Below are 13549 nucleotides of genomic sequence, written 5' to 3' on the forward strand. Positions count from 1 at the left end.
GTGCTTGAGGCACCGTGCAGGTGCACAGGTCTCTGTCACACATATTCCCGGAATCAACCAGCCGGTTCCGGAGTCATTCACGTTTCCGCTGAATTCCATCTCGTTCCGTAGGGTCGAATGCAGCGTTTTCCTATCTGGCTGCGGCCAAGTTCTGAAGGCAGAGGCTTCCTCCCCAGTCTCCTGGCAGATTTCAGATCCGGCGAATCTGGTGACATTTCTCTCTGCACGTGCCTGTGGGAACGCAGGGGGCGAGCCAGCTTTCCCCCACGTAACCCTGAAGCCTACGCGGGCAGGATTCTCTGCAGCCCCCGGAAGGCGGGAGCAGGTGAGGACAGTGTCGTGGGTGGGATCACACGGGGCCACCCCACCCGTCGGGGGCCAGGCACGCGTTGTTCCTTCCAGATTTTTCTTTCCCTCACTGCTGTCAGCGGGGAATGACAGCGACTGTCACTCGACGTGGGATCATTGGCAGATCCAGTGAGATGAGGCCTCGAACACGGATGCCCAGAGCGTAGCAGCTGCGCCGGACCCGGGGGAGCCCCTGTGACCGCAGGGGGGTGGCGGGCCCTGCAGCGTGCAGACACCCCATGCCTCACCGCCACGGCGTCTGAGAGACTCACGTCTCCAGGGGCTGCAACACGCAGACGCGTCTGTGGAGAAAATACAGGAATTTTTTAGGTGAGAACGTACGAGTCCGTTTTGCAGACAAAGGGAAGAGGTGTTTGGGATTATGTCAAAGCGTGTGGATTTGTTTTTTAACCACAAATGGAGACGGTTTTCCTGGTTTTCCCAGGTGGGGGGGTCTGTGGTCACCCCAGCGGCCGAAGCGGCTGTGATTCGGGGAGCGAGGCAGGTCGGTGGTCAGTGTCAGGACTTCTGGCCACCGCGGACCGTCCGCGATTGTGGGCGTGACGTCGGGAAGGAGGTACACAGTGGGGGGGGGGGACGGTGACTTTTGCGGGCCCTCCGCCGGATGCAATAAGTAGGTTAGAACATGAGAGACGCAGCTGATTAATGAACCAAGTGACAATGCTGTCCCTAGACCAGTGTAATCAGACATAAAAGCACATTTGTCTCTGGAGCAGACAGAGCCCCTTCGTGAGTCACGGAGACTGGCGGTCCTTGGAAAACCCAGAACTCACTTTGTTCTCATTTCTTCTTTTTTCTTTTTAAACCTTATCTATTTAAAAAATTTCTAGGTTTATCTGTTGGTTTTGAGAGAGACAGAGCGTGCGTGAAAGAGGGGCAGAGAGCGAATCCCAAGCAGACTCCACGCGGTCAGCGCGGAGCCAGACGCGGGGCTCGAACGCGCAAACCGCGGGATCACGAGCTGTGTGGAAGCCAGGAGTCGGAGGCTTGACCGACTGAGCCCCCGAGCGCCCCTGCTCTCGTTTCGTCTTTGGCGTCACGAGTCCACACCCGAGTCACTCAGAGGGTCCTGGGCCGTGTTCCTTGCAGAGCAAGGCCGGTCCAGACGCTTGTTTGTGGGGGGTGCGTCCCTGGAGGATTTTTTCCAGAAAGCTGCTGTTTCTCCGCGTTACAATAGTAGCCTAATTAATTTTAATATCCGCCTGACTGTCCATCTAAGCCGGTTGGAGGATGTGTCGCAGGAGGAGGCACAAACAGGAGACGTGCCGGTCTGCGGTGTGGGCGAGGCGGGCTCCGATGGGGGCTGGGAGCCCGGCGCTCGCCCCCGGCATCGGGGGACCGGCCTCGCGGCTGATTGCTCGAGCAACCTGCAGACACACTCCCAGCCCATTGAAATTCCAGGCGTCTCCTCGTACAATTCCCACCTATGTAATTGTCAACTGGACCTTATCATCATTTATTATGCAAAACTGAATTTTTCTGAAGCGTGGAGAATGAAGTAATTTCGTATGCAAACAGTCAGAACTCTCATGTGTATTCTGATTACGTACATGTGGATAAATTCACTTATGATGAGTGACAGTGTGAGGTTTTGGGGCCGGGCCGGTCAATTGGCGAAAGACACTGATGAAAATGACAAACTGAGTGCCAGAAGTGTCCCCGACGCATCCTGGAGGAAACGTGCAAAATGTCAGTGGCTAGCGGCTGCCTGTTAATAACCGAAAATGATGGTGTGTAATGAGCAGAGGTTTCGTGGTGATTGAAGAGTGATCTCTTGCTCATCCAGATGCCGCTGCGTAGAAATACCTATTGCTTTTTACTGACAAATGCTAACGCCCTTTAAACCTTCTGCTACAGGCCCTGGGTGCCTTGGCCGAGTCAGGGGGTGACACTTCCTGCCTGCATGGGGCGGCATTGGGCGGGTGCGTTCCCCCCCACCCAGTCCCTTCCAGCAGGGGCACCAGCTCCGGAGGCTGGGGGTCTCCGCTCGCCCGTGGGCCAGTCTGGCCTTTTGGGAGCACCTACATCCAGGCTGCTCACAGGGCCTGACCAGCGGGGGCAGCATTCTGGACCCCCGTCAGGGAGCCCTCGGGCCCAAGAGAAGGGATGGAGTTCACGGGGTTCAGCGTGGCCCGTTTTGAGGCTGAGGGCAGCCCGAGGCCCCCCAGGGGCAACACGGACACCGGGAGGGGTGGGGGCTGCACCTGGGTTCTGGTCAAGCACGGCGGGTGGGGGTCTGCACGTCGCGGTAGAGGAGAGCCCCGCGTGAGCTGCTCGCCAGGGCATCTCCGCGGCTGTTTGGAGCAGGGATGGCCGAGCCAGGCGGTAATGAATCAGGCAGGGATGACTGAGTCAGGCGGCCTTCCATCCTCGAGGACGGCAGGTGTGCAAGCAAATAAAGGCCACGAGACGTGGGGCGCGAGGTGGGGAGGGGCCCGCTCCGCGTGAAGACCCTCCTTGAGTGGAGGAACTCAGAGGCTTTGCAGGGTTTGGGGTTGGCCGGCCAGGGTGGGGGGCTGCCCTCGTTCTTCCTGGTTTTCTGCAAGCCAAGGGTGGGCCCGGGGAGATGCGGCCGTGGCGTGGGGGCCGCGGGCTTCCCTGCACGTTGGGAGGGTGCGGACCCCTTAAACCGTCCAGCCCGGGGCACATTCCCCGGTGGAAGTTCTCTTTAGTAGCTCACAAACAGAGCTTGTGTAATGCTCTGTGCTTATAGAATGAAAACCTGAAGCAAAAACACCCCCAAGCCCAGAAAACTTAAATATAAATCGATTGAAACACAGCAAATAGTACAGGAAACGGTGAGGAACATAAACCATTGGGTCAGCGGGGCCCTTCAAGGTGACACAGTTGCCCAGCCGCGCTTCTGCAGCCAAAGAAGGCGAAGTCAGTGAAATGCGTTGGAAAAGGCCGACTCTCGCAGCCTCTCGGGGGTTGAATTATGTGCCCCCGAAACACACGTTTAAGTCCTAACCTCTAGGCCTGTGTATTGACCTTATTTGGAAATAGGGCCTTTGCAGATGCCGTCAAGTTAAGGTGAGCTTGTCCTGGCTGAGGCCCGAAGTCCAGTGGCTGGCACCCTTAGAGGAGGAGGGACAGGGACACACAGGGACGCACGGGGGCACCAGGTCACGGCGGGTGCAGAAGCTGGGGCAGCACGTACACAAGCTGAGTGACACCAAGGGCGGCAGCAGGCAACAAAGGCCAGGGGAGGGAAGGAGGGACCCTCTGCCAGGGCCCCGGGGGCCTCTGCCCGGCTGACAGCCGATCTCGGGCCGCGCTCCAGACCTCGAGGTGGGGAGGGGCATGTCTGTGTTTCCCCGCCCTGCTCTCGTAGCCACCCCGGCAGCCCCGGACACGGATGTCACCCCACGGGGCCAGGTGTGGTGCGTTCAACGTGTTAAAAGCTTGCATCTAACATTAAAGAATAGCTTTCTCGGGATCTGATGCGCTGTTTCCAGCCCATCCTTGGGATAAATCCCACTTGGTCCTGGGGTATAATTCTTACTGTATATCCTGCTGGGGTCAGTCTGCCGGGGTTTCGCTGAGAATTTGTGCCTCCGTATTTGTAAGAGGTATTTCTCTGCAGTTTTCTTTCTTTGTGGTCTTAGCCCAGTGCTCACACCAGCCAACACTGGCCTCATAAAAACGGCATATTCTTTAAGAAAAAAGATGACTCCCGATCTGTCATTTAATGACGCGCCCCAGCTCCCCGCTCAGGATCAACACGCAGACGCTGAATCTCCAGTCCAGGGCACCAGGGCAACGGTGGGAAGAACCCTGGAAGTGTGTCAAGGCCACGGCCCGGGGCCCTGAGCACCGGTACCTGCCAGAGGTGACGTCTCGTGGGCAGAAGGCGGGCTGCTGGAGAAGCGCGGGCTGCTCCGGGGGCCGAGGCCAGGCTCGCTGCGCTCGTGGGGGCCCCACAGTGTGAGGCGCCCCGACCTCACTCCCCTGTTTCTGTCCGTCAGGGCTGCTCTGCACGGGCACGTGGCCCAGCACCCACCCCGCCCCACCGGCCACTCGGCCGTCCCGGCCCCACACCCCGACACCCACACTGGCCCACTGGGACCGCCCCGTATTCCCACCTCGGGCTGGGAAGCTCTCCCCGGTCTCCAGTCGCCGCCTGGACCCTTCCCCAGAGAGGCCTTCTTGCCCCCACGGCCCCCAGACTCGCCCCCCTGCTTTGTTTCTCCACACAGCCCCGTGGCAGCCTGGCCCTGTGAACCACTGCGCAGTCTCACGGGAGTGTCCGTGCGCGTCCGCCAGCAACGCCAAGAGCAAAGCCGCCAGTGAGTGTCCTTGGGGCCTCCCGCGGAGGCCTCGCGTGCTCTGGCCAGGCGCTCACAGGGCTGTGTCCCAAGCCTTTGCTTTTGGCGGTTTTCTTTAAGATGAGAAGCTCGGAAATGCCCTTGCCTTCCCTGCACGGTTTTCCTCTGTGTTCTTGCGTGAACCGGGGCAACAGGATTCCAGAACTCCAGAGCCAGGAAGCTCTCTGGCGGCATCCAGTCCAACCTCCTGTTTACGGTGACAAGTGTGAGTCCTGGAGAAGCCGACTGCCTCACCCCAGGTGCCAGGGTGGGGTGGCGGTCAGGGCCACCACACCGCTCCTGGAGGCCCACGTTCGAGTTTTCAACCTGGATGGAACGGCAACTTTGAAGAGTGTCCTTAGGGTTGGAGCAGGGATGTGACGCGGGGCTGGGAGGAACGTGGCTTCTCAGCCCAGGATACTGGCTTCCCCCGCCCCCACCTTCCTCCTGGGACCACGTGTAAGCATTTGAGCTCACTTCCGGGGCCTGTGGTCCACAGGCACAGCTGGGGCCCCGAGGTGGTCTGGGTGGGGCTGGACGTGCAAGTTCATGGCCCGCGTGGACTTGGACGTGCAAATTCGTGGCCCGCGCGGACTGAACCTGTTCCCAGCACGCAGAGCTGAATAAATATTTGCTGATTGATTGAATGAGTGAATGTATAATTTTAAGCCTCTGGCTCTCAACTAATCCAGGACTCCTGGGAAATCAGTCTTTGTGAAGTTTCGATCAAAGTCGCCTCAGATCCTTCTGGAACAAGGCAGGATAGAAATAACAATTTTAAAGACAGTGGACGTGAGTGCCGGCGGAAGGGCAGGAGGGACGCGGCTCCCCGCCTTCAGACTCTCCCCGGACGCCTACTACGTGCCAGGCTGGGAGGTGCCCCCATCCGGCGTGTAACCTCACCACCGAACAGTCTCGGTCCCGCGGTGTGCAGGGGGACGCGGCTCTGTGACGAGTCCGCGCGGGTGACGGCGACCCGGGCGGTGCCGGCTGAGTCTTGAAGGATCAGCCCGGGTTCCTGCAGGGTGCGGGGAGGATGCTGACGTGTGGGAAGAGCCACACACAGCGTGGGCCCCGCCTGCCTGAGTCCAGCGTGGAGGGGACAGCCAGCGTGGGGAAGGCTCCTCCAGAGGAGGGCTGCCCGCCAAGCTGTGCGGGCCTGGGCTGCGTTTCCTCGGGGTGGCTGAAGTGACTGCTCGAGGGCCCTTGGGCGGAGTCGTGCACGGAGGGGGGGGGGGGGCGAAGGCGGATTCGGGCCGGGAGGGGCTCCGGAGGAGGCAGAGGAGGTCAGGGGGGAATTTGGAGCAGAGGCCACGCGTGAGGCCGCCGGACGGGCAGACGGGGAGCCTTCCTGTGGGCTCCCGATGTCCTTTATCCAACCCGGGGCTCTGGGAGGTGGAGCTCGGTGCCGTGGGTTTTAGGTGGAAAAGTCAGCAGAGCTGCAGGTGAGGCGAGTCTGGGGGAGGCCGCGGTCCTTGGGCATCGTCGTGGGCGTGGGGGTTGGCGGCTGAGGCCGAGACGGGACAGCTTCCCTCCTGAAATGCAGGGAGCCCGCAAGGGGAACGTGGGGGATGGGGTGGGGAGGGACACCTTCGCATCTGAAGCCACCTCCGAAGGTAACACTTGGTTTGCACAGGGCTTCCTGTTAATTTTCGGCTGGTTATTTCACGTGCCGTCGTAGTGCTGTGGGTTTGTCTGCATCGTCCCCACAGTGCTATTCGTGAACCTTCTGTCAGCCCCGCCGCTGGTAAGGAACCCCACGTGCTCCCCCCACTGGGCTCCAGGAACAGGAGTGAAGAGTGAGGCCCGCCCGCGGCCTCGGGGTCTTCCTGGGACCCCGGCACTGGTGCGGGCTTCCTGTTTACCCTTAATCACCCAGAACTCTGACTTCCGGATAACAGGCAGCTAGCTTTCTCCCCAGCCCTAGCGTCAGGAGCCAGGGTGGACCCCCAGCCCGCGTCGGAGGCAGCGCTTGTCAGGACAGTGGAAGAGTTCAACCCTCGCCGTCTGGAACCACGAAAACGCGCAGGAAGATCTATCCGGGCCGCCCTAGAGACCCAAGGGATGCGGGTCAGGGCACGTACAAGGGCCCTGGGGGCAGGGTGGCCCGGAGGCGGGGCCCTGGGCAGACAGAGCCCACGGGTGCGCCGCGCCACCGGTTCCCACGAGGAGCACGCCAGCACCCCCGGGCTTCTTCTTTGCCAGGACGCCCCCCCCTCCAGTCAAGATTGCTTTACTGTGGCAGCGGTCTCTGGGTGACCCCATCAAGGACCCCCCCCCCCCCCCCCCCCGTCGCCCCTCGGCCCGACTCCAAAGCCTTCTTTCTCCCCGCGAGGCTCCGGCTGACGCAGCGCGGATTCCGGGCGCGGGAGGGGGGGGATCGCTGCAGCTCGGGGACGGGGAAGAAGAAATGGAAGGAGAACCTGCAGACGCGGGCAGGTCGGTGCCCTGACAGCTCAGCCTTCCTCAGGGACCCGGCGCTCTAGACGTTCTTTGTTCTCTGACGTGGGGGAGGTGAGAGCTTTCGCGGGGCGCTGGGAGGGAGGGGGAAGACCCGCCCTCGGCCGCGCATGCGCTCCGGACCCAGAGCGGGAGACACGCGGGCGGGAACGCGCAGGCGCAGGGCCGGGTGGAACGGGGTGCCGCGAGCCTGACTTTGTGAATGGGGGCGGATGGCTGAGCCCCCTCCCCGTCCCACCCTCGGGCGCGGGGCGGGGGGGGGTGGCAGTCCTCCCGGCCCCAGGCGTGCTGGCGGCTCCGCGCCCGGAGCTCCCCTCCGCCCCCCGCCCGACCACCCCTCCCACCCGGCGGGGGCCGCCTCCGCACCTGCCCGCGCCTGAGACAGGTGCGGCCCTAGGCCGCGCGCCCCCGCCCCCTGCTCCCGCCCCCTCCCCGCCCCTAGCCCCCGCCCCTCCCCCCCCCCCCCCCCCCCCCGCCCCTGGCCCCCTGCGCCCCCTGCGCCCCCAGCCCCTCTCCCGGCCGCCGCAAACCGCAGGGGGCGGGTCCCTGCTCGGCTACCTGTGCCGTGGGGACACCCACAGCCGGGCGCCAGCACGCATCTCAGCCCGTGGGATTAGGAAAGGTGGGCGGCCACCCACCGAAAACGCACCGCCCCGGAGCCCCTGCCCGGGTTGGAGGAGAAGCCGCCCCCGCCCAGCTCGGCGGCCCCCAGGTGTGAGGCACAGCAGTGAGACAATGACGGGGGCTGGGCTGGAGAGGACCGTCACAATCCCGTGGGGGCGCCCGAGGGGGCGGACACCACGGGGGCGCATCCCCGTGCAGCGTCGGCACACACGTCACCCTTAGATGTCCATTTCCGGGGACGGTAGAGGGCACAGGCGTTGGGCCCCTCGAAGGCACGGAGTTCCGACCCTGGCCCGAATGGGATCGCGCTCCGCGAGCAGTGAGTGAGTGAAACACACCCTCGGTTCCGTCCGAAAGAAAGTCCGAAAGGGCACAGACCTGGATACAAGTACCTGCCCCCGGGCACCGGGCAGGGCGCACAGAGGGGACTGGTTGTGACGCGGAGGGTGCGGCCCAACCCCACGGCGCGAGGGAGCGCAGCCAGCCTCCCCAGCTTCCCTTCGGGGTGAGAGGCGCGCCTGGGAAACCAGACTCCAGCCACCGGCGGCGAGGGGCCCGAGGCTGGGCCAGCTTCCTCGGGGACACACCGGAGCCCCGTGGGGGCTTTGCTACCCGGTGACCCCGGGAAAAGGTCGATGTTCTCATCCATAAAGTGGGAGTGAACTGGGAGCGCCAGGAGCCCCGGCGAGTACCACGCAGTCCCGGACGGGCCTCCTTGTGTGTTTGGTGGCCGGCATGGTGCCTGCTGAGCCCGGGGGGGGGGGGGGGGGGCGGTCTGGGGGCAGCGAGCCAGGCGGGCTGGTGTCCGGGAGGCGTTAGTCCTGACGGGCCCCTGGCACTGGCTGCTTGCGTGCAGGGTTCACTTGGAGACTCACTGCTGAGCGCCCTTCTGTCCGAGCGAGGCCCGGCTGACCAGCGCTCTACCCAGTGAGCTGCCCTTTGGGAAATGGGGTCTGAGGCCAAGTGACAAGCCCTCGGTCAAGGCGTGTAGCGTGAGTGTAGCTCAGGTAGGCGGGATTCTAGTACATTTGTAGGTGACATTTTCTCCCCTTTCCCAGGTGTCACCTAGGAAAGTCACGTAGCCCCTTTGGGTCCTGACGTTTTCGTCTGTGCACAGGTGTGTGTGCATGTGTGGGTGTGTGTACACGGGTAGGAGCACCATGTGTATACAGTCGTGTGCATGTGTGCGTGTGCGTGTGTGTATGTGCGTGCACACGCATGTTGGCAGAGGGAGGGGTGGGTGTACACGGCCTGGGAAACATCTCCCAGCGCTAACATTCTCTCACCTCATCATCCTTTTCCATCAACAGCTATCGGCCACCTGCCTCTCCTGTCCCGACGAGGCTCTGGGAGGGTCTCCACCGAGCCCTGCTCTGCACCCGCAGACTTCTGCTTTCTCTCAGCCCCATTTGCTGCCTCCCCCCTGCCGGCTCATCCCCATTTCCTCCCCCTCCCCGACTCACCTCTGCACCGGGCGCCCTGCCCTGCGTCCAGTGCTCTGCGGGGCTGCTCCTGGCGCGTCCCTCCAGCACACTGTCACTTGAAGGTGACGAGAAGGTGACAGCAGCAGAGCCAGCTCGAGCGCAATCGCTCCGCACACTGACCCTCAGGATCAGGGTGCGGGAAATGGTGTAGACAGTGATAGACGGACGTTCCCGCCGGGGAAGCCACTCTTCCACTTCTCCCATCTCCTGGGGTCCGTCTTTTGTAAGCCACGTGGAGGCCGGCTGTTTGCTGAGGTGACTGGAGGGCACCCGGCAACGCTACACCTTGCGTTCCATTTCAAGCCGCCACACCTTCGTCCTGCTCTGGAGAATTGGCGCGTGGATCGCCGTGCGTTCAGGGCTGACCTACAGGAACAGCGGCACGTTTGTTCTCATTATTGACAGCCCTCACGTCGGTCCGGCGCCTTACAGATGATCAGAGATTCCCCGTATTTCGTCCATTTGTTAACTGATGTGCTTCGCTGCCAAGCCGTGACTCGAGAAGGGGCTGACCCTGCATGGGATCGTCGGGGGATTAGAGGCATGTCCTAAACCACCACTGTGCCGTGGTTGCTGGAAGCACATCCCTGAGCCTTCCGGGGGATCGATCCCTTTGCAACAGTAGCTCCCACTGAGTGAGATGGTTGGGGAGTGGGCGTCTTTGGTTAAACGGGCATTTTGGGTAATTGTGAGCTCTTACGTCTGCCATTCATGGAGTGTGCGTTTCCAAAGGATTAAAACGCAGACGGTGCTTCCGGGGCTATATCCTTGTGAACACAGAGGCAAAAATCCTCAACAAGAGATTAGCAAACCAGATTCAACAGTCAACACGACCACTCACTGCAGCCGAGCGGGGTTTATTCCAGGGATGCAAGGATGGCTCGACAGCCACGCAGCCACCAACGGGATTCACCGCGTTGACCAGGTGAAGGATAGAAATCACGAGAACACCTGCAGATGCAGAAAAAGCATCTGATAAAATTCAACATCCATTTGTGAAAGAAGTCTCAAGGAAGCAGGTACGGAGGGAACATATCTCACCCTAATAAAGGCCGTATATGACACCCCACAGCTAGCATCATCTTCGACGGTGAGAAGCTGAAAGCTGTCCTCTAGGATCGGAAACAAGGCCAAGACACCCAGACTCACCACTTCTAGTCAACCGGAGGTCCTTCTGGAACCATTGGGCAAGAAAGAGAAGGGCACTGAAATGGAAAGGCAGGGTAAGACTGTCACTATTTGCAGATGCCGTGATGCCCTATGGAGAGGACTCTGAAGGCCCTATAGAAAAACCCGTGAGAGGGGCGCCTGGGTGGCTCGGTCGGTTAAGCATCCGACTTCGGCTCAGGTCATGATCTCACGGTTCGTGGGTTTGAGCCCCACGTCGGGCTCTGTGCCGACAGCTCGGAGCTTGGAGCCTGTTTCAGATTCTGTGTCTCCCTCTGTCTCTGCCCCTCCCCCACTCATGCTCTGTCTCCCCCTGTCTCAAAAATAAACATTAAATTTTTTTTGAAATCAGTATCTTGAAGAGATATCCGCACTGCCACGTTCACTGCAACATTATTCACAGCAGCCGAGATATGGAAACGATCTCAGTGTCCACTGATGGATGAGGATATATATAGGACGATCTATTAGCCATATAAAGAATGGAATCTTGCCATTTGCAACATGGAGACACCTTGAGGGCATTATGCTCAGTGAAATACATCAGAGAAACAAATACTGTGTGATCTCTCCTACACATGGAATCAAAACCGTCCCACAAAAACCAAGCTCACAGATACAGAGAACAGATTGGTGGCTGTAAGAGGCAGGGGTTGGGGGTTAGAGAAACGGACAAACTGTGTGTTTTGTGTTTCTGTGTTAGTTTAAATAGCTTGAATTTGAATTTATTTAGTTTAAATAATTGAGTAAAAATTTAAAAAATCTAGGTGGTGCCTTATTCCCAGGTAGGAAGTGCTATTTGAAATTTAGAATGTATTTTGCACAAAGAGTCGTCAATGGTGTTGAGATTCCCAGGCCGGCTTGCAAAAACCTTTAGCAGTAGAATAGAAAAGAGTACTGCTGAAATAGCAATTAGACAAAACAGAATACAATGGCACAGATTAAGATCTTTAGAAATGATTTGGAGCCCCGCTGGTGAAAACGAAGGATGTTCGATTGTAGGGTTTGTGGGGCGAAAGCCGTGGCGGTTCTGAGGGGAAGTCTGAACCCTTCAGGGGCTTTCGAGGTGAAGGGTGCTGGTTCAATATCTCTGGTTGCACTTTGAGATTTATGCCTTAACTTTGTTTTGTATAAATATATCATGAACTTCATTCTTCGGTTTCTCAGCAACTATCAAGTTTTTAATTTTCAAAGAGGAAAAGAAAAAGTAAGTGGCAAGAAACCGTCTAGATGGGTGCTTTCCTGAAGCACCAAGGTCAGATCACAAGAGGCGGGGAGAGAGGAGTCTCCTTTCAGCTGAGCTCACCACGCGGGACTAGCGAGGCCTCCTGCCTCGCCTGGAGTTTGGCTGGGCCGTGACTGGCCTCTGGCTTCTAGAAAGTGGCAGAGGCCCTGTAAGCTGTCCCAGGCCTGGCCCTAGAGGCGAGCGAGCTCCCCTGGGTCTCCCAACAGGTTGGCCAGGGCCACGGCAGAGGAGCAGTTCGAGGTTGTTGTGTCCCTCTATACAGTGGGTTCTTTTCACTAGATGTGGTCGAGATTTTCTGGCAGTTTGTCACACACCGAGCCACGTTTTTCTTCGTATTTTTTCTGTTCGGGGCTTGTCGGGTTTCTTCAAACCATACAATCAGGTCTTTCGTTGAACTCGGGACTTTTTTGAGTGTTACTTGTTTGAGTATTTTTGCCCCGTTCTCCCTCTCCTCCTCCTCTGGGACTCCTGTCCCATGAAGGTGCGACCCCAGCCGTGGACGTGCAGGCTCAGTAGCTCAGGACGAATCGGCCACACGTGCCAGACTCCACAACGATCGTGATAGGGTGGTGGCTGCACGGTCCCTGCGGGGGGGGGGGGGGGGGACGCCGTGGGGACAGCGTGTCCTTCCGCGACGTCCAGCGCCAGCTGGAATCCTGGAGGCCGGGCCGGGCTCACCTGGTGGCGCCCGGTAGTGAGAGACGGCGAGGGCCCGGCCGGCGCGGCGCCCTACGGGGGCTCCCAGGCGGGCGGAGGCGGAGGGAGAGGGCAGGCAGGGGTCCCCGTGGCCAGGCAGCTCCCCCGGGCTGACGCACCAGGGACATTCTGCTGGCCTCTTGTCGGTTGAGGCCGCTAGGCACGTCTGCCCGGGCCCGGCCGCGTCCGGCTTGTGCGTTCGGGCAGGCGGTGACCCTGGTGGCCTTCCACGGCGACCTCTGCTTCGGGGGCGGCAGAGCGCGGCGCCCTCTGGGAGGTCGCATCCAACCTCACTCCCGGGTCGGGGCCCCATGTGCCCTTCCGGTCCTGGGACTTACCTTTCGTCCAGCGCCTCCTGTCGGGCCGCCTGGGAGTAGGCGGGTGTTTGGAGCGGGTGGCCCGGACACCTGTCCGCAGCAAATGGCCGTGTGATCTTGGCCGGGCCCATCCCTCTGTGCCTCAGTGTCCCGTTCGGTAGCGGGTCGGTAATAACCACACCTGCCCTGGGGGACAGTCGCGAGGGTTCAGCGAACTTGCGCGTGACGAGCAGAGGGCGGGTGAGCGCTCACGACTGTTGGCTCCGTGCTCCTCCCCCACCCGTCTCGGGGCTGAAGTCGGGGCTGTCGTCCACACGGCTGCCTGGCCCGGGGCTGTCGTCCACACGGCGGCTGTGTGCTCCGGGGGTAGAGCCCGGGCCCCTCACGGCCCACCCCTGCAGGCGCGTCCACGGGCTGTGAGGGGCCCGGGGGGTCCAGGGGGCGGGCGTGGCGGCTGCGTCCACACACAGGAGAGCCGGTGACGCGGCGGCGAAGTCTGATTAAACCCCTGCACAAATATGACTTTTTTTTTTTTCCTAATAAAACAGATGACTTATCATCTGGCAGGAGTTGAACATTACTCAGTCTAAAAACGTCCGGTGAACAAAGGCTTAATTTCAGCGAACGGTTCTAAATCGAGCGCTTACGCAAGGCAGCTTTCGCTCCCAACCCGAAAGTTCACCCTCCCGCTTCCACATAAAAAGAGAACTTGCTCCCGAGTGACTCTGCTGGACAGACCACCTCCCCGCGTGGGAGTCACTGCCTCTCTGCGCCTTTCAGGGCTGGGGCGCCCTGCAGGGTGGAGGCTGGGGGTCCCGAAGGCATGAGATGGGCTGTAACTTCCTAGGGGAAAGCAAGGAACGTGTGTGGGAGACAGGT

At 60.4% G+C, this 13549-nt stretch overlaps 2 long non-coding RNA genes across 2 annotated transcripts; one reads left to right on the forward strand and one right to left on the reverse strand.

Annotated features, from left to right (window-relative positions):
• Positions 1-581: 581 nt before the first annotated feature.
• On the reverse strand, positions 582-12886 carry LOC122235925. The gene is made up of 3 exons (XR_006214064.1): positions 12692-12886; positions 9224-10449; positions 582-650 (listed from the first exon to the last, which is right to left on the reverse strand). It is a non-coding gene; the product is annotated as an uncharacterized LOC122235925 (long non-coding RNA).
• LOC107180194 lies at positions 8010-9230 on the forward strand. Its single transcript, XR_006214067.1, has 3 exons — positions 8010-8083; positions 8617-8767; positions 9071-9230. It is a non-coding gene; the product is annotated as an uncharacterized LOC107180194 (long non-coding RNA).
• Positions 12887-13549: the final 663 nt, after the last annotated feature.

This window comes from Panthera tigris, chromosome A2 (assembly GCF_018350195.1).
Source record: "Panthera tigris isolate Pti1 chromosome A2, P.tigris_Pti1_mat1.1, whole genome shotgun sequence".
NCBI classification, from domain to species: Eukaryota; Metazoa; Chordata; class Mammalia; order Carnivora; family Felidae; genus Panthera; species Panthera tigris.